Below are 16,255 nucleotides of genomic sequence, written 5' to 3'. Positions count from 1 at the left end.
GATGAAGAGCTTGTGATAGGAGTAAGAGGCATGCCAACTCTGCCATTTTCTTCTTGCTCTCTGTGCTTACATTTTAAATCTCATCTGCTAGCTTCAGTGTCTTTGTAGCAATATTTTCAAGGCGTATCCATTTTGTAAAGGGTAGTTTAGTTGACATTGATAATAGAATAAGAAGAGGAAAGGGAATGAATGAGTCAGTGGCTATTACCAGCGGTCTTGAGTTTGGAACCTCAATCCTTCCCTCAGGATACTTTGCTTATAATCTAACACATGGACCCAGTGAGGATCCCAGTGTCAACCAGTATATGACATACTAGTAAAACTCAATTTCATTCCTAATTTTTAAACTAAAAACAAATACAAATTGAAGTTGTAATATATTCTTCCCATATCCTTGTTAAATTATCTTAGTCTTCCCACCTGGAAACGTCCCTCCCACTTTAGAGACCAATGCCCTAGGGTAGATCAGTGTTTCCTAAATCTTTTTATCAGAAGTATCTGCAGTTTTGTGAAAAAAATTGATTTTTTTTGCTGTATTCCAGATCAACTGAATCAGAGTTTGCAAGGGTGGGGCCTAGAAGTCTGTATTTTCTGTAAAGGTCTCTCTGGTGATTCTGCTGCTCAGCCAAGTTTGATCCTGGAATCCCAGACTCTGGACCCCAAATCTTAAGGCTTTAAGCACTATTCTCTACTTCTTTTCACTTAGAATTATAGTAACAGGGAAGGGTTTCAGGAAGTGATCCCCACAGGCCAGTGCTTGCTACATAGTAGGTTTTCAGCAGGTATTTACATATGGAATAAGAAGCGAAGGGCAGTTGCTGACCACAGAAGAAAAAAAATGTTCTAATAAGATTAAATATCATAAAGCTTTACCATTATGTCTTAAATAGCTTGGATCTGAACTCAAATTTTTAACAACACCCAAATATCTCCATTGGATACAAATATTAATTGGTATATGTTTGTACCACTTCTTTAGACATATTCTATTCTGGATTATTGCTTGTTTAAAAGCGTGTTAGTCTTATCTTTTTAACCAAATGAAATATTGGAGAAGAGGAACTATGTGTGCTTCTTCTTTAAGAGTCCTGCACAATGCCACGTGAACGGTTGTTGCTCAATAAAGAGTGAATAAGTGCGTGGCCCTCTCACTGCCTTGGCAAGCAAGAAAAGAGACAGAAAATTCCCTTTGGTCATACTAGGAAGTTCTTTTCAGTTCACTGGGGAGTATGTGTGTGGTGTATTGAAAACCCTACCTTCTACATTGGTGTTTTGATTCTATTGTTTAAATTGTCAACAACCAGACTTCCTACCAGGTTTTTCCAGCTCACATGTAGAACACTAAAGGCATTATTACCCAAAGGGGAAAGTGGAAAAAGAATAAACGAAGAGGAAAATGCAGTTGATGGGAGAGGAATTACAAAGAAGTGTGGCAGTGGTGGCTCCACCTTAAAGGTAGCTTGAAACTCTCAGTTCAATGGTGACAAGGAGAGAGGAATCCACAGCAGAATAAAATTCCCTTTTCTCTCAAATCCTGGGAGTTTGTATGTATATAAATGTTGTCATCTTTTTTTTTTGTTTACTTCCCATAAAAACAAAATAAAAAATTTCCTAGGTGAAAAAGCTGTTGTAGGGATCCTGAGACTAAACATGGAGGCCAGAGCTGGAGAGCTTGAGTGACAGGCCAATGCGGGTGGTGTGGAGCTGTCCGAGGTCTCTCTCTGGATTGGTCTGCTCTGTCAGCTGCTAGTTGTGTCTGCATTGATGGTAAAGTTTTCTGGGGGCAGCATCTAGGTTCGCCCAGGCTCTTCAAATGTCTGAGGACCTTCCTAGAGGGGTATCTGTGTCGCCATTGGCTCCACAAGAGATCTAAGACCCCAACTCACTCTCAGGACAGGGTTTATCTTGCCTCACTTTTATGGACCATGTCTTCTCTAACCTCACTGCTTCTTTTTTGGGGGTATGGAACTCACCTGGGGTACTCTTCAGTACCTTCTGGGGATCAGGGCACCACAGAGAATGAGTGGGGATTGGAATGCTGAGTTGCTTTCATTTTCTTCAAAGGGTTGGTGTTATGGGTTGAATTGTGTCCCCCTGAAAAAGATATGTTGAGGTCATAGCTGCCAGTACCTCAGAATGTGACTTTAGTTGCAAATAGGGTGTAGATGCAATAAAGTTAAAATGCCAACAGGACTGATGTCCTTAGAAAAAGGGGGAATTTGGACATAGAGACAGACACGTATAGAATGAAGACAATGTGAAGAGACACAGGGAGAAGATGGTCATGTGACTGGAGTGATGCATCGGTAAGTCAAGGAAAACCCAGGATGGCCTGCAAACACCAGAAGCTGAAAAAGTCAAAGAAGGATTCTCTCCTAGAGCTATCAGAGAGAGCATGGTCCTGCTGACACCTTGATTTTGGACTTCTAGCTTTCAGAACAATAAGGTAATAAATTTCTGTTGTTGTAAGCCATCCAGTTTTTGGTACTCTGGTCTACTTGCTTCAGAAATATCTAGACCAGAGATGGACATCAATTTCTATGTTAAAGAACATCCTATATTCCCTGGGATACAGGGAGTTTATTTATTTATTTTAATTTTTTGTTTATTGCAGTAACATTGGTTTATAACATTGTATAAATTTCAGGTGTACATCATTATACTTCTATTTCTGCATAGATTACATCATGTTCACCACCCAAATACTAATTACAACCCATCACCACACACATGTGCCGAATTATACTTTTCGCTCACCTCCCTCCTCCCTTCCCCTCTGGTAACCACCAATCCAATCTCTGTACCTATGTGTTTGTTTATTGTTGTTATTATCTACTACTTAATGAAGGAAATCATACGGTATTTGACCTCCCTTTGACTTATTTTTCTTTGCATAATACCCTCAATGTCCATCCATGTTGTCACAAATGGCTGGATTTCATTGTTTCTTATGGCTGAGTAGTATTCCATTGTGTATATATACCACATCTTCTTTATCCATTCGTCCCTTGATGGGCACTTAGATTGCTTCCAAGTCTTGGCTATTGTGAATAACACTGCAATGAACACAGGGGTGCATGTATCTTTACGCATTGGTGTTTTCAAGTTCTTTGGATAAATACCCAGCAGTGGAATAGCTGGATCATATGGTAGTTCTATCCTTGATTTTTTGAGGAATCTCCATACTGTTTTCCATAGTGGCTGCACCTGTTTGCACTCAGGGAGTTTTTTTGAGAACTCCTCCATCTCTCTCTGGCTCCATTGACAGCAATGGGACATAAAGGGAAAGTGGCAAAGGAAGGTGTTTGAAATACTTTGAACTCCAGGATTCAAGTAGCTTTATAGTTCATAAAGAGTTGTAAGGGAAAAGAGTATAACTGAAAGCCATGCCCTTGAAGCTCTGTTAACTGTCTGGATTGCGGAAAACGAAGTGACCAGTAGGGACCAGGCCATTAAGGCAGCATTGCAGCAGCACTGTGGAAGGCCCAGCTCCCATGATCAGAGTTCTTCAGGGTTTTGTAATGTTATATAGAAAAAAGAAAACAAAACCAACAAATCTAAGTAGTAGTACCCTCTGCTCAGAAAAGCTCCCATATTATAAACCCAATAACAATTTCCTGCTTTCCTTTCTGCCAGCACACTCCATGATCCCGTTGGGTCATTAAATAGATTTACTCTCTAACCCTTCCGACCTTTTGGCATTCTCTCCTATATGACTCATATCAGTTTATTTTTTTTGCCTGAAATGCCCTCTCCCTCCCCATGAGATAATAGAAGGTATATGTATTGGTCTCTGCCCCCTGTTCCTGTCACAGAGCTCTTAAAACCCTTGCAATTTCCTAAGTGATAAGAGAACTAGGAGCATCTTTTGTTCTCATATTTAGTCTTGGACTCCGGTTCCTGACAGAGAGCTCCTAAATCCCTTGGAATTTCCTGGGTGATAGCAGTATCTTTTGTCCTAATGGAATGACTCTTGGTGGGCTCCTGGATGGGGCCTGGTTGTCAGAAAGACAAAGCCATGATTAGAAGCTTGGAATTTTCAGCTCCACTCCCCATTCTCCAGAGAGGGGAGAGGGGCTGGAAATGGAGTTAATGATCCCTCATGCCTATGTGATGAAGCCTTCACAAAAATCCAAAAAGTATGGGGTTCAGAGAGCTTCAGGGTTGGTGAACAGGTGGAGGTGCTGGGAGAGTGGTGCACCAGGAGAAGGCATGAAAGCGCCGCTGTCCCTTCTCACATACTTTGCCCTATCCATTTCTTCCATATGCCTGTTCATCTATATCCTTTTCACATATTTTTATAATCAACTGGTAAACAGTAAGTAAACTATTTTCCTGAGTTCTGTGAGCTGCTCTAACAAATTATTCAAACCCGAGGAGGGGGATGTGGGAACGTCTGATTTAGAGCTATCTATCAGAAGCACAGGTAACAACCTGGCCTTGTGATTGGTATCTGAATTTGGGGCCTAGGGGTGAGTCTTGTGGAACTGAGCCCTTAACCTGTGGGATCTGATATTCTTTACAGGTAGATAGTGTCAGAATTGAGTAAATTGTAGGACACCCAGCTGGTGTCACAGAATTGCTTGGTGTGGGAAAACCCCCCATTCACCTGCTGTCAGAAGGGTTGTGAGTGTGGTAGTAGTGTGAGAGTAAAGGAGAAACACAGGAGGAGGACTGAAGTTTTTTCTTCTCATTCCTCATATTCAGAGTCAGGCTCAAACCCCATACTGCCTGTGCTGAGGACTCTCTCCCGTCTCTGTGCTGCTGTAGTGCAATGATCTCCATGGTTTTTGATTGTGTATTCCTATCAGTAAAATATGTTACTCTTCCAACATATGCATATTTATATGCTTATAGATTATGATCATGTATGTGACAAACAAAAATAGAAATTAGAACAAACAAAAATAGGTTGAGATAAATACAAATACTAATTCTCATGGTTTTCTTTTTGCACTCAAGAGGAACAACTTGGGAAGTACATCCCTGTCCCTACTACAGGATGAACTAGAATAATTCTGTCTTTAATTGGGTAAATTCTCTAAACCTTGTGAGATCCTTTCTTTTCTCATTTGGTTGAAATATCCCTAATGATTTCTTCATTGCTACAATTCTAGCACATTTTACATTAGTTTGTTAATGGTTTATCTCCTGAATAAGAGTGCCATCTACCCAAACGGATGGAATGTTCTTGAGGAGGAAGACTATAACAGGTACTCAGTAATTTGTGAGGATCAATTGACTTGCAAGGTTTTCTCCTGGGGTTATCAAGATGCCAAGGCAATTCCTGAGTGAACCCTTGGGAGAGGGGACATCTGTGAAGGCAGTTCATTCATGATGAATGAAGGGAAACAGAGCTCTGACTCTATTGCTTGGCATCCAGCATGTAAAATGGCTTCTCATTACACGGATTTCTACTAGTTCTGTGTACTTATTTAAAATTTCAATCATCTGAAAAATATTTATTGAACGCCTATGATTTGCCAGTCACATGATTTTTCCCTTTGCTCCTGTCTCATTAAAACAAAACAAAACAAAACAAACAAAAAATTCAACCACAGAGCTTCTCTGTAAAATAGACAGACATCAAACTAAAAACAAACAAAGCATGAATCTCAGAAGGTAAAGCTCTAAAAGGCAAGCTAGACCATCTGTCCATGAAATGCTTGGATCCCCTAGCGTACTGGTAATCCAGGACCAGTACCAGTATTGGTAATCCAGTACTGTAATTTACAGGGAATTACTAGTATTTTCTTGACAGCTTCTTGAAACATGGCCCTTGCTGTTCCCCTACTGTCCATTCAAAACTTCAGGCAGCTGTGAATTAAAAAGCAATTATCTTTATATTGAGGCAGCACCTGTGTTCCTGTGGCTCCTACACTTTTGGGAATCTGAACAATTCACGTGTCTCCTTCACATATTTTGGATCAGATCTAACATTTCCACTGAGTAGTTTTCTCCATATTAAATATTTATGTTTTCCTACCGATTTGTTATATGTATGCAACAATTTTGATTCCTGTCTCTATTGTGCACATCAAAAAGTTTCCAGCTGGCTTATATTTCTCTAAAAATATAATTCCTAGAACTTTACAACATACTTCAGATGTAGCTTGACCTCTTATTAAACAAGAGGGGAACTGAAGAGACTGGGTCCAGGTGAAGGAAGGTATTAGACGCAAAGAAACTAGAAAATCTCTTCAGTCCATGGAGACACAGAGGTCATTGATTTATGGTCTATGGAGGTAGGAGAGCAGAAAGGTAAATCATGGATTTCCCCTTTTTCTTTTGAGAGTTCCCTAATTTATGTGGGAAACGTATGATTTTCTTAGTTGGGCTGTATTCTTTATCAAAGTTTTAAATAAATAGCGTTGATTTTCTTCCTTGCTCCAGCAACTTTATTTTGTGCTTTTTCTCTGATATTTCTAAAATGAATATAATCTACATTTCAGAGTCTGATGTTTGCAAAGAGCTTTCTCATTATTTTGCCTGAGTCATGTTGTCTCCTGGGAAATCAGTGACATTTAGAGAGCTCTGATTTTTATAAACAGTTTATTGGGAAGGGCAGGAGGCAGTCTTACAGAAGTGCCTGCAGTCTCACATTGAAGCTCCTTTACATAGCTGTGGGCCACATCTTTGGTGCCCTTGAGTTGTGATGTGCATGTCTCAGTGGTAGTCACATGAGAAGGAGTGAAGAGAGGTACCTCTTGGAGGGGAGTGACCCTGGAGGAGAGCAGGGACCACCACCTGCAGCATTTTGGGAGCATTCCCTATTGGCTCACACGTCTCACATTTGGCTGATCTCCAAATAGACAGCACTACACTCAGTTTACAGTGGTTGGCAAAAGAGTTCATGTCAATTTTCTGTGAACTTGATGGTTCTTTCAATAGAAATTGCAGAGTTGGGCAGAACAGTCAGAATGCGGTCCAGACTGGGCACATATAGGAAGATGACAAGAAAAAAAAGTGAGAGTTTTCATCAGGTTATCTGTGCATAAACCTGTAATGGCATAGAAACGAGCAAGAGGTGCTAGAGAAGGTGGATGATCACTGTATGTCAGAGGTGGTTTAGAAGCAATTATCTAGGGGCCGATTTGGTTAGTGGCACATACATGTGAAATCAGCATTTGGGATATACTCAATTACAAGATGATCTCTAAAGTTCTACTTGACCCATTCAAGTCTATGATTGCATAATTTTATTATGATAATGGGGCTACTTTCCAATATCATAAGGTTTTTAAAAAGGAAATCATCAAAATTTATATTCTCAGTGTGATTTAGTGGAAAGAATGCCTTTGAAGTCAGAAAAGCACCAGTTAAAATCTTCATTCTATTTCTTTAGGGGTGACTTGAGTAAATTATTTAATTTTCCTGAATTCCAGTGTCCTCATCTCTAAAATGTGGAATGTTAGGGAGAATAAATGTGACACGGAATGCAAAGGGCTTAACGTTATGCTCACAGTAGGCATTCGATTAATAATTTCCTCATTAATCTCATAAATCAAAGCGCATAAGCAGAACAGCTATTGAAACTATGTTGTCCAGTTCTGAAAGCTCAGTTGATGCCCTAGGAATTCTTTGAATGTGCTAAGTATTATGTGGAGGTCCTCGAATCCTTCCCTACCTCGTCAGCAGTTAAGGAGTAATTCTTCAACTGGAAGCAATCATGAAGACTGAAGTTCTCTACTTTTCAAGAAGGAGAAGAGTAAGGCTTCCGCATCAGTCCTGCCATTGCAGATGGATGCCCATAAGTTCTAACCATAGCATAAATTCAGAGGAAAACTTCCCTCCTCCTATAACTAAGCATACTTAATAAGTATGGTCAGTTCCTCCCATGAGCACTCTTTGAGGGGAACCACTAAACAATCAGTCATTTCTAGTGTGAGATTAAAAATATGTCTCCTAAAGATTTAGTTCATTTTTAGCTCTTGAGATTAATTACTAAATAGTTGAAGGCAAAGAATATCTGAGCCATTTGCACCATCTAGGCATAATCTTGTGTGCTGTATGTGCTGCATCTGTAGAGGATAGAAGAAGTAGAGATTGGGCAATTACCTGGAAAATTTAATTGAGGCACTAAAGTCTATACTGGACTATTGTTTTAATTTGACTCATTTGTCTTTCTACATTGATCAAAATGCAGCATAAATATGCCCATAAGTACACTTAGGACAGACAGACGTCTCTGCCTGAGTGGCAGGGCAGCAGTAAACCAATTTCAGGGGGCTGGTTGTTCAGTTTTCCTCTCCAGGGCTCCTCTCCATCCTGCTCTATGCCCAGCTGGCTGACTTCTATCCACTGCATCCACTGGTCTCCCTTGTCCTTTTGTTTCTGGTTGGGTTTGGCTCAGTGAGAGGCATCAGCAGAGAGAGTGGTCAAGATATTTATATTCTAAGGTGCTTTCTCTCCTGTACTGAAGTCCACAGGTCCTGTTGGGTGGTATTTTCCCTCAGTTACAGGTCTCCCCAGACTAGGATAATTTCTTCCTTCTCTGTCCCTTCTGGCCTAGGACTGGTGAAATCTTCTGGCTAGCCTCAGGGTGCTTCACCTTCTCTTGTAGGTTTCCCTTAATTCTGACCCCACATTTAAAATATTGCTTTCATTCAGCTTTTTTCCAATTATCCTCTTGAGGTGATTGCCAGGACCCTCAAAGATACAACACTAACACTTATCTTAGGCTCTAGGGAGAGAGAGAAGAAATTTATTGTATGTTCCCATTCATCACAGGCCTCTTGGGGCTTGAAGGTTAGAATTTAAATATAATTTATATATTTCAGAAAGACGTTATCATAGGTTCAAGGTTTCAACTATAAAAGTATGAGATCCTTAGCAAAGCTTTCAGAAACAGTTACGTTCTGCCTTTTTTCTGATTCAAAGCAAAAAGATTTCCTTTCCTCTTTTCAAAATACATGGTTTATTTGGACATTATTTAAAGGAAAAATAAGGCAAATCAGAGGAATAACGTCTTTATATTGATACTTGCTTATGTCCTTTATATTAAAAGCTGTTGAATAATAACTCTGCTGCTATTGTGGCATTTTTTACTACAAAACTTTTGCCTGTCCTCCCCTTAAAATGAGCCCTTTGTCATCATAATAATACCTCCAACTTAGTTAACTACCAATTTTTACCCAGTATGCACTTGTCTTGAATTCTTTTTTTAAGTAGCCTCTCTATGTAGAAAATCTCTATTTTTTCAACCCCTTCACAGAGAGTTTGTGTTTTGTTTTTTGGTTTTATAATCGACTGCTTAAGTAATCAAAAACCTCCCCAAAAATAAAAGTCCAGGACCAGACGGCTTCCCTGGTGAATTCTACCAAACATTCAAAGAAGACTCAATAAATATCTTTCTCAAACTCTTCCAAAAAATTGAGGAGGGGGGGAAGCTCCCTAACTCATACTATGAAGCCAACATTACCTTGATACCAAAACCACATGAGGACAACACAAAAAAAGAAAATTACAGGCCAATATCACTGATGAACATCAATGCAAAAATCCTCAATAAAATACTAGCAAATCGCATACAACAATACATTAAAAAGATTAGACACCGTGATCAGGTGACATTTATTCCAGGTATGCAGGGATGGTTCAACATTCGCAAATCAATCAACGTGATACACCACAATAATAAAATGAAGAATAAAAATCACATGATCATCTCAATAGATGCAGAGAAAGTATTTGACAAGATATAGTATCCGTTTATGATAACTCTGAATAAAATGAGTAGAGAAGGAAAGTAGCTCAACATAGTAAAGGCTATATATGACAAACCCACAGCTAATATCATCCTCAATGGTGAAACACTGAAAGCTATCCCTTTAAGAACAGGAACCAGACAAGGATGCCCACTCTACCACTCCTATTTAACATAGTATTGGAAGTCCTAGCCAGAGCAATCAGGAAAGAAAAGGAAATAAAAGGAATGCAAATTGGAAAGGAAGAAGTGAGACTGTCACTATTTGCAGATGACATGACTTTATACATAGAAAACCCTAAAGAATCCACCAAAAAACTTTTAGAAGTAATAATTGAATATGGTAAAGTTGCAGGATACAAAATCAGCATACAAAAATCAGTTGTATTTCTATACACTAACAACGAAGTAGCAGAAAGAGAAATTAAGAATACAATCCCATTTACAATTCCAACAAAAAGAGTAAAATACCTAGGAATAAGCTTAACCAAAGAGGTGAAAGATCTGTACATTGAAAACTATACAACATTGCTGAAAGAAATTGAAGAAGACACAAAGAAATGGAAAGATATTCCGTGCTCTTGGATTGGAAGAATTAACATAGTTAAGATGTCCATACTTTCTAAAGCAATCTGTAGATTCAGTGTAATTCCTATCAAAGTTCCAACATTTTTCACAGAAATAGAACAAGGAATCCTAAAATTTATATTGAACAACAAAAGACCCTGATTAGCTAAAGGAATCCTGAGAAAAAAGAACAAAGCTGGAGGTTTCACACACCTTGATTTCAAAATATACTACAAAGCTATAGTAACCAAAACAGCATGGTACTGGCACAAAAACAGACACACAGATCAATGGAATAGAATCAAAAGCACAGAAATAAACCCACATATCTATGGACAGCTAATCTTTGACAAAGGAGCTAAGAACATACAATGGAGAAAGGAAAGTCTCTTCAACAAATGGTGTTGGGAAAACTGGACAGCCACATACAAAAAAGTGAAAGGAGACCATTACCTTACACCATACACAAAAATTAGCTCAAAATGGATTAAAGACTTGAATATAAGACCTGAAACCATGAAACTTCTAGAAGAAAACATAGGCAGTACACTCTTGGACATCAGTCTTAGCAACATACTTTCAAGCACCATGTCTGACCGGGCAAGAGAAACAATAGAAAAAATAAACAAATGGGACTACAACAAACTAAAAAGCTTCAGCACAGCAAAGGAAACCATCAACAAAATGAAAAGATAACCTAAAAACTGGGAGAAGATATTTGAAAACCATACATCTGATAAGGGGTTAATCTCCAAAATACATAAAGAACCCATGCATCTCAACAACAAAAAGACTAACAACCCAATTAAAAAATGGGCAAAAGACCTGAACAGACATTTCTCCAAAGAAGATATACAGATGGCCAACAAGCACATGAAAAGATGTTCAACATCATTAACTATCAGTGAAATGCAAATCAAAACTACAATGAGATATCACTCACACCCGTCAGAATGGCTATAATTAACAAGACAGGAAACAACAAGCGTTGGAGAGGATGTGGAGAGAAGGGAACTCTCATACACTGCTGGTGGGAGTGCAAACTGGTGCAGCCACTATGGAAAACAGTAGGGAGATTGCTCAAAAAATTAAGGCTAGAACTACCATACAATCCAGCTATTCCCCTGCTGGGTATTTATCCAAAGAACATGAAAACACCAATGTGTAAAGATACAGGCACCCCTGTGTTCATTGCAGCATTATTCACAATAGCCAAGACTTGGAAGTAACCTAAGTGCCCATCAAGGGACAAATGGATGAAGAAGATGTGGCCTATATACACAATGGAATACTACTCAGCCATAAGAAATGATGAAATCCAGCTATTTGTGACAACATGGATGGACATTGAGGGTCTTGTGCTAAGTGAAATAAGTCAGAGGGAGAAGGTCAAATACCATATGGTCTCACTCATTAAGTAGTAGATAAAAACAACAACAAACACATAGAGACAGAGATTGGATTGGTGGTTACCAGAGGGGAAGTGGGGTGGGAGGAGGGTGAAAGGGATGATTAGGCACATGTGTATCATGATGGATTGTAATTAGTATTTGGGTGGAGAACATGAGAACACGGTGTAATCTATGCAGAAATAGAAGTATAATGATGTACACCTCAAATTTATATAATGTTATAAACCAATGTTCCCGCAAAAAAAAAATATATATATATAATCTACTGTTTAAAGGAAAAATTTGCCAGGAGGTATTTATAACACCATCCCTTCCTTTTCTCTCTCAAGAGAAGATTCAAGTTCTTTTCGTATGAATCTTTAACTCAAAGAGGTTTACACAGAAGCCAGCTCTAAATCATTTCTAAAGAGAAGAACAAAGTTCTTATTCTTTCTTATCATTTCTCTTCTCTTGTCTTACTCTTTTCTCTTATTTTGCCTTTTCTTATCTCTCATTTTTATTTTCCTCCCTTTATTTTCTTCCTTTATTTTCCTCCCAAAGCTACGCTTTCCCTTCTATTTTCTATTTATTTTCCCATCCTATTAAAAAATTCTATTTCCCTTCTTTCTGTCTCTACATTATCTACACCAAATTCCCCCTCTGTCCCTCATGGAAAATGTAAACATCCAGCGGTCTGGTCCTGTGATAGGACCTGGAAGCACTGGCCACTTGACGGTAAAGTCACGGGGTTCTGTGTGTGGGCTCTAGGGGGTGTTGCAGTGTGAGGCTTGTCCCGGGTGCAAGAGAAGCAGCAGTCCTGCTCCCCACAGAGCTCTGAGGAGCCTGAAACAAGAGCTTTCTCAACAGAGAGGAGACACAGGTGCCAGGAAGCACCAGGTTCCCTGAAGAAGGGCCATCTGTAAAAATGCTGTGCTGACACAGAGGTGCTGCTCCCTCTAGAGCCCAGTCTCTGGGGTGGGGCCGTATCTCCAGCTGAGGTGGGCTGGAAAGGAGACCCCAGATAGCTCAGCTTAAGCCATGGCCTCCGGGCGCATCTCAACACTTGCGATTCTCTTCACACTGAGTGAGTATTATCCCCTTCCCATTTTCCACCTGCATTATTTGCTTACATTCTTTTCAGCAGCTTCCCTGATGCAATGTGGATTAATTTACAGGTGGCCTGAGAGCTCAGTCGGTGACTCAGCCGGAAGATCAGGTCACTGTGGCCGAAGGGGATCCACTCACTGTGAAGTGCACATATTCATTTTCTGGGAGCCCTTATCTCTTTTGGTATGTCCAATATCCAAACCAAGGCCTCCAGTTCCTTCTGAAATACACCACAAGGGACAACCTGGTTAAAGGCAGCAACGGTTTTGAGGCTGAATTTAATAAGAGCCAAACTTCTTTCCACCTGAAGAAACCATCTGTCCTCGGGAGTGACTCTGTTGTGTACTTCTGTGCTGGGAGTGACACAGTGGTGGGGGATGCAGGGAGAGCTGAACACAATCCTCTGAGAACGGTAAAAACCATTTCCCTGAAGCCTTTATGTCCCTCCACAAGAGGGTGGTGTGGTTCCAGGTTATGTCACTTATTATAACTAAATTACAATTTAAAGCCACAGAATTTGTTCATTTGACATAAAATTATTGAATCCTTATGTGCCAGATATTGTAGGCATTGATCATAAAGAGGTGAAAGAAGTGATCTTTGATCTCTATGTGCCAGGAGTGATCCCAAACATTTATGAACCCATGAAATTCTCACAACTATTGTCACGAACTTCACTTTAGAAATGAAGGAACTAAGGCACAGAGAATTTAAGAATCTCACTCAAGTCACAAAACTATTAAACAGCAAATTGAAACTCAGCACTCTGCCTCTCGGGTGCATGGTCTACCCACTCACTTCCCAGCGTATAGGCTCCCTGAGGCATGAGACTGTGGTTTCAGCGATGATGTAGCTCTAACTCCCAAAATGGCCCCTGTCAAAAAAAGTGTGGTTGTAGGAATGAACAGTAAACCAACAACTCAAAACAGTTTGGTAAGTGCTAAGATAGAGGATGCCATGTGAGATGAGGAGGTAGCAGTAGCTTAGCTGTGAAGGGAGGAGAGAAAGAAAATGTATAATGGAAGGAGAATTTGAATCAAGGGAGGATTTAAACATATAGTTCTAAGCGTGGCTGCTTATAGCTCCTATGCCCACATCTTCTTATGTACACCCTTGAGAGGGACTGGACTGGATGCTCCTCCCTCCCTCCTCCCTTCCCTCTCTCCGTGTGTGTGTGTGTGTGTGTGTGTGTGTGTGTGTATGTGTGTGTGTGTGTCTCCCTCCCTCCCTTCCTCTCTCTCTCTTTCTCTTGCTCCAATTTAGAATATCCTGGGAAGGGCTCTGGTTGACTCAATGTGAGTCAGGTCCTCTTCCCTGGACTAACCACTGGTGGCCGTGGGTCTGGGCTGCTAGGATTAGCCCAGTTTGACTCGCACATTTAGCCATTAATGGTGGCTGGAGTGATGATTCCTGTAAGAAGTTAGCAGCTCCATTTTGAAACACATGATTCAAAAGAGTATATCCCAAAAGAAATTAATTTTTACTTAGGGACTTATGTTTGTTTATTTTTCCCAAACAGATAGCCAATAGTAGGAACACCACTTATTGAAAAATTCACTCTTGCCCCATAGATTTGGAATACTACATTTATAGTATACTAAATTCCATACATACCTGTATCTATTTTTGAACTCTATGCTTGTGATTCTGTGCTGGAATGTTCTGCATTCAGGGAGAGTCACCCTCCAGCCTCTGGCTTATATTTTGTGATCTACTCCCCTAAGTCCAGCACATACCTTGAGGGGCTTTAGAGGTATTTAAACTTAAACTTTAGAGGTATTTAAATACATTTAGAGGTATTTAGACTCCAGAGGGCCATGTCCCCTTTGCCTTGTGGACTTCTCATAGGGAGTAGGGTGTGGGCAGCTGGAGGAAGGCTGGGGTGGAGCCTTTTAAAGTGCACGACTAGAGCAGGGACATTGCTTGCTCAGGTCTAAGAGTGCAGTGTTGTGTACCATTATTGCCCCTAATACATTTGTGTTCGTAAAACCATGGGCCCTACTCTAGATTTAAATATATAGTTGCCATACCTCTAGGTAAACCCTCAGCTGCCACAACTCTTTCGCTCCAAAGGGAGTTCATTCCCAGAAGGATATTCTCAGCACACTACACCATGAACCTTGCTCTGTGGCCTGGGCTTACATCCGTGCCCATCTTCCTCTATTTTATATGGGACATCACCACAGCATGGCTTGACAAGCAGTGCGTTGGTGCGCGCCCGGGATCTGGACATGCGAACCCTGCGCCGCTGAAGCAGAGCTCGCACTTAACTGCTGCACCACCGGGCTGGCCCTGCCTCTGATACTTTTAAGTAGGTTTTATGCAAGTCCTGCAAGTGAAAGAAGGACATTTACACAATTACAACTCATTCATTCATTTACCCAACAATAATTTGTAGCATTCCCACTATGTGCCAGACATTGTTCTTGTCACTGGGAGTACAATGGTGAACAAACTCTTCCCAGTCATTTCCCAGACTTGGAAAGTGTTGATACCATTTCTCCACCCAAATAGAACTATATCTTAGTCAAAGACACACAATTCTCAAGAATATTTCCTTCTCAGGAAGACTCTCCAGGGTCAGACTAGCCCTCAGATGTTCATTTTCATCATGTGGTGTGGTGTGATGGGAGTCGTATAGGGAAATTGGAATCTATATTTTCCCCATTTTTTGAGGTGTCTAGGAGGGAGCAACTATGTTTCCTTAGATGTTCTGTTTTGTCATTTGGTTCTGGTAATTGATCTATTTTATTTTGAGGAGGAAAGTTAACCTAGTATTCTTTTTTTCCTATGCTTATTGGAAAATACTCCTTATAACCAGGTAACCTTTAGGCAAAACTAGAGATTCAAGAGTTTTTCTTCATATTATCACCTTTTTTATCCCCTCTTTTATCTCATTTCTAGAACTCTGTGGAAAGAGGATTAAATTAAGAATTAGGAAGCGTAGGTTGTGTTTCCTGCTTCTTCTTCTAGATAACTATGTGCCTCATCTCCTAATTCATAAAAGTGAGACAATTGGAAAGATTGTTGTGAGGATTGTCTATGTAAAACTATGTCTTAGATCCAAATAAAAGTGGGTGTTGAGTGCGGCATAGCAACCAGATACTTGGGTCACTGCTATAGACTGTTGGTGTCCCCCCAAAATTTGTATGTTGAAATCTAATCCCCAGTGTGATGATATTTGGAGGTGGGGCCTTTAGGAGGTGATTAGGTCATGATGATGGAGCCCTCATGAACGGGATTAGCGTCCTCATAAAAGGACCTCCAGAGAGCTCCCTAGCCCCTCCCTCTATGTGAGGACACAGCAAGAACATGGTGGTCTATGAACCGGGAAGTGGACTCTCACCAGACACTGAATTTGCTGGCACCTTAATCTTGGACTTCCCAATCTCCAGAACTGTGAGAAATAAACGTTTGTTGTTTAAGCCACCCAGTCTATGGTACTTTTTTTATAGCAGCCTGAATGGACTAAGACAGTCACCAA

This window comes from Diceros bicornis, chromosome 5 (assembly GCF_020826845.1).
Source record: "Diceros bicornis minor isolate mBicDic1 chromosome 5, mDicBic1.mat.cur, whole genome shotgun sequence".
NCBI classification, from domain to species: Eukaryota; Metazoa; Chordata; class Mammalia; order Perissodactyla; family Rhinocerotidae; genus Diceros; species Diceros bicornis.
This window is presented reverse-complemented; position numbering follows the sequence as displayed.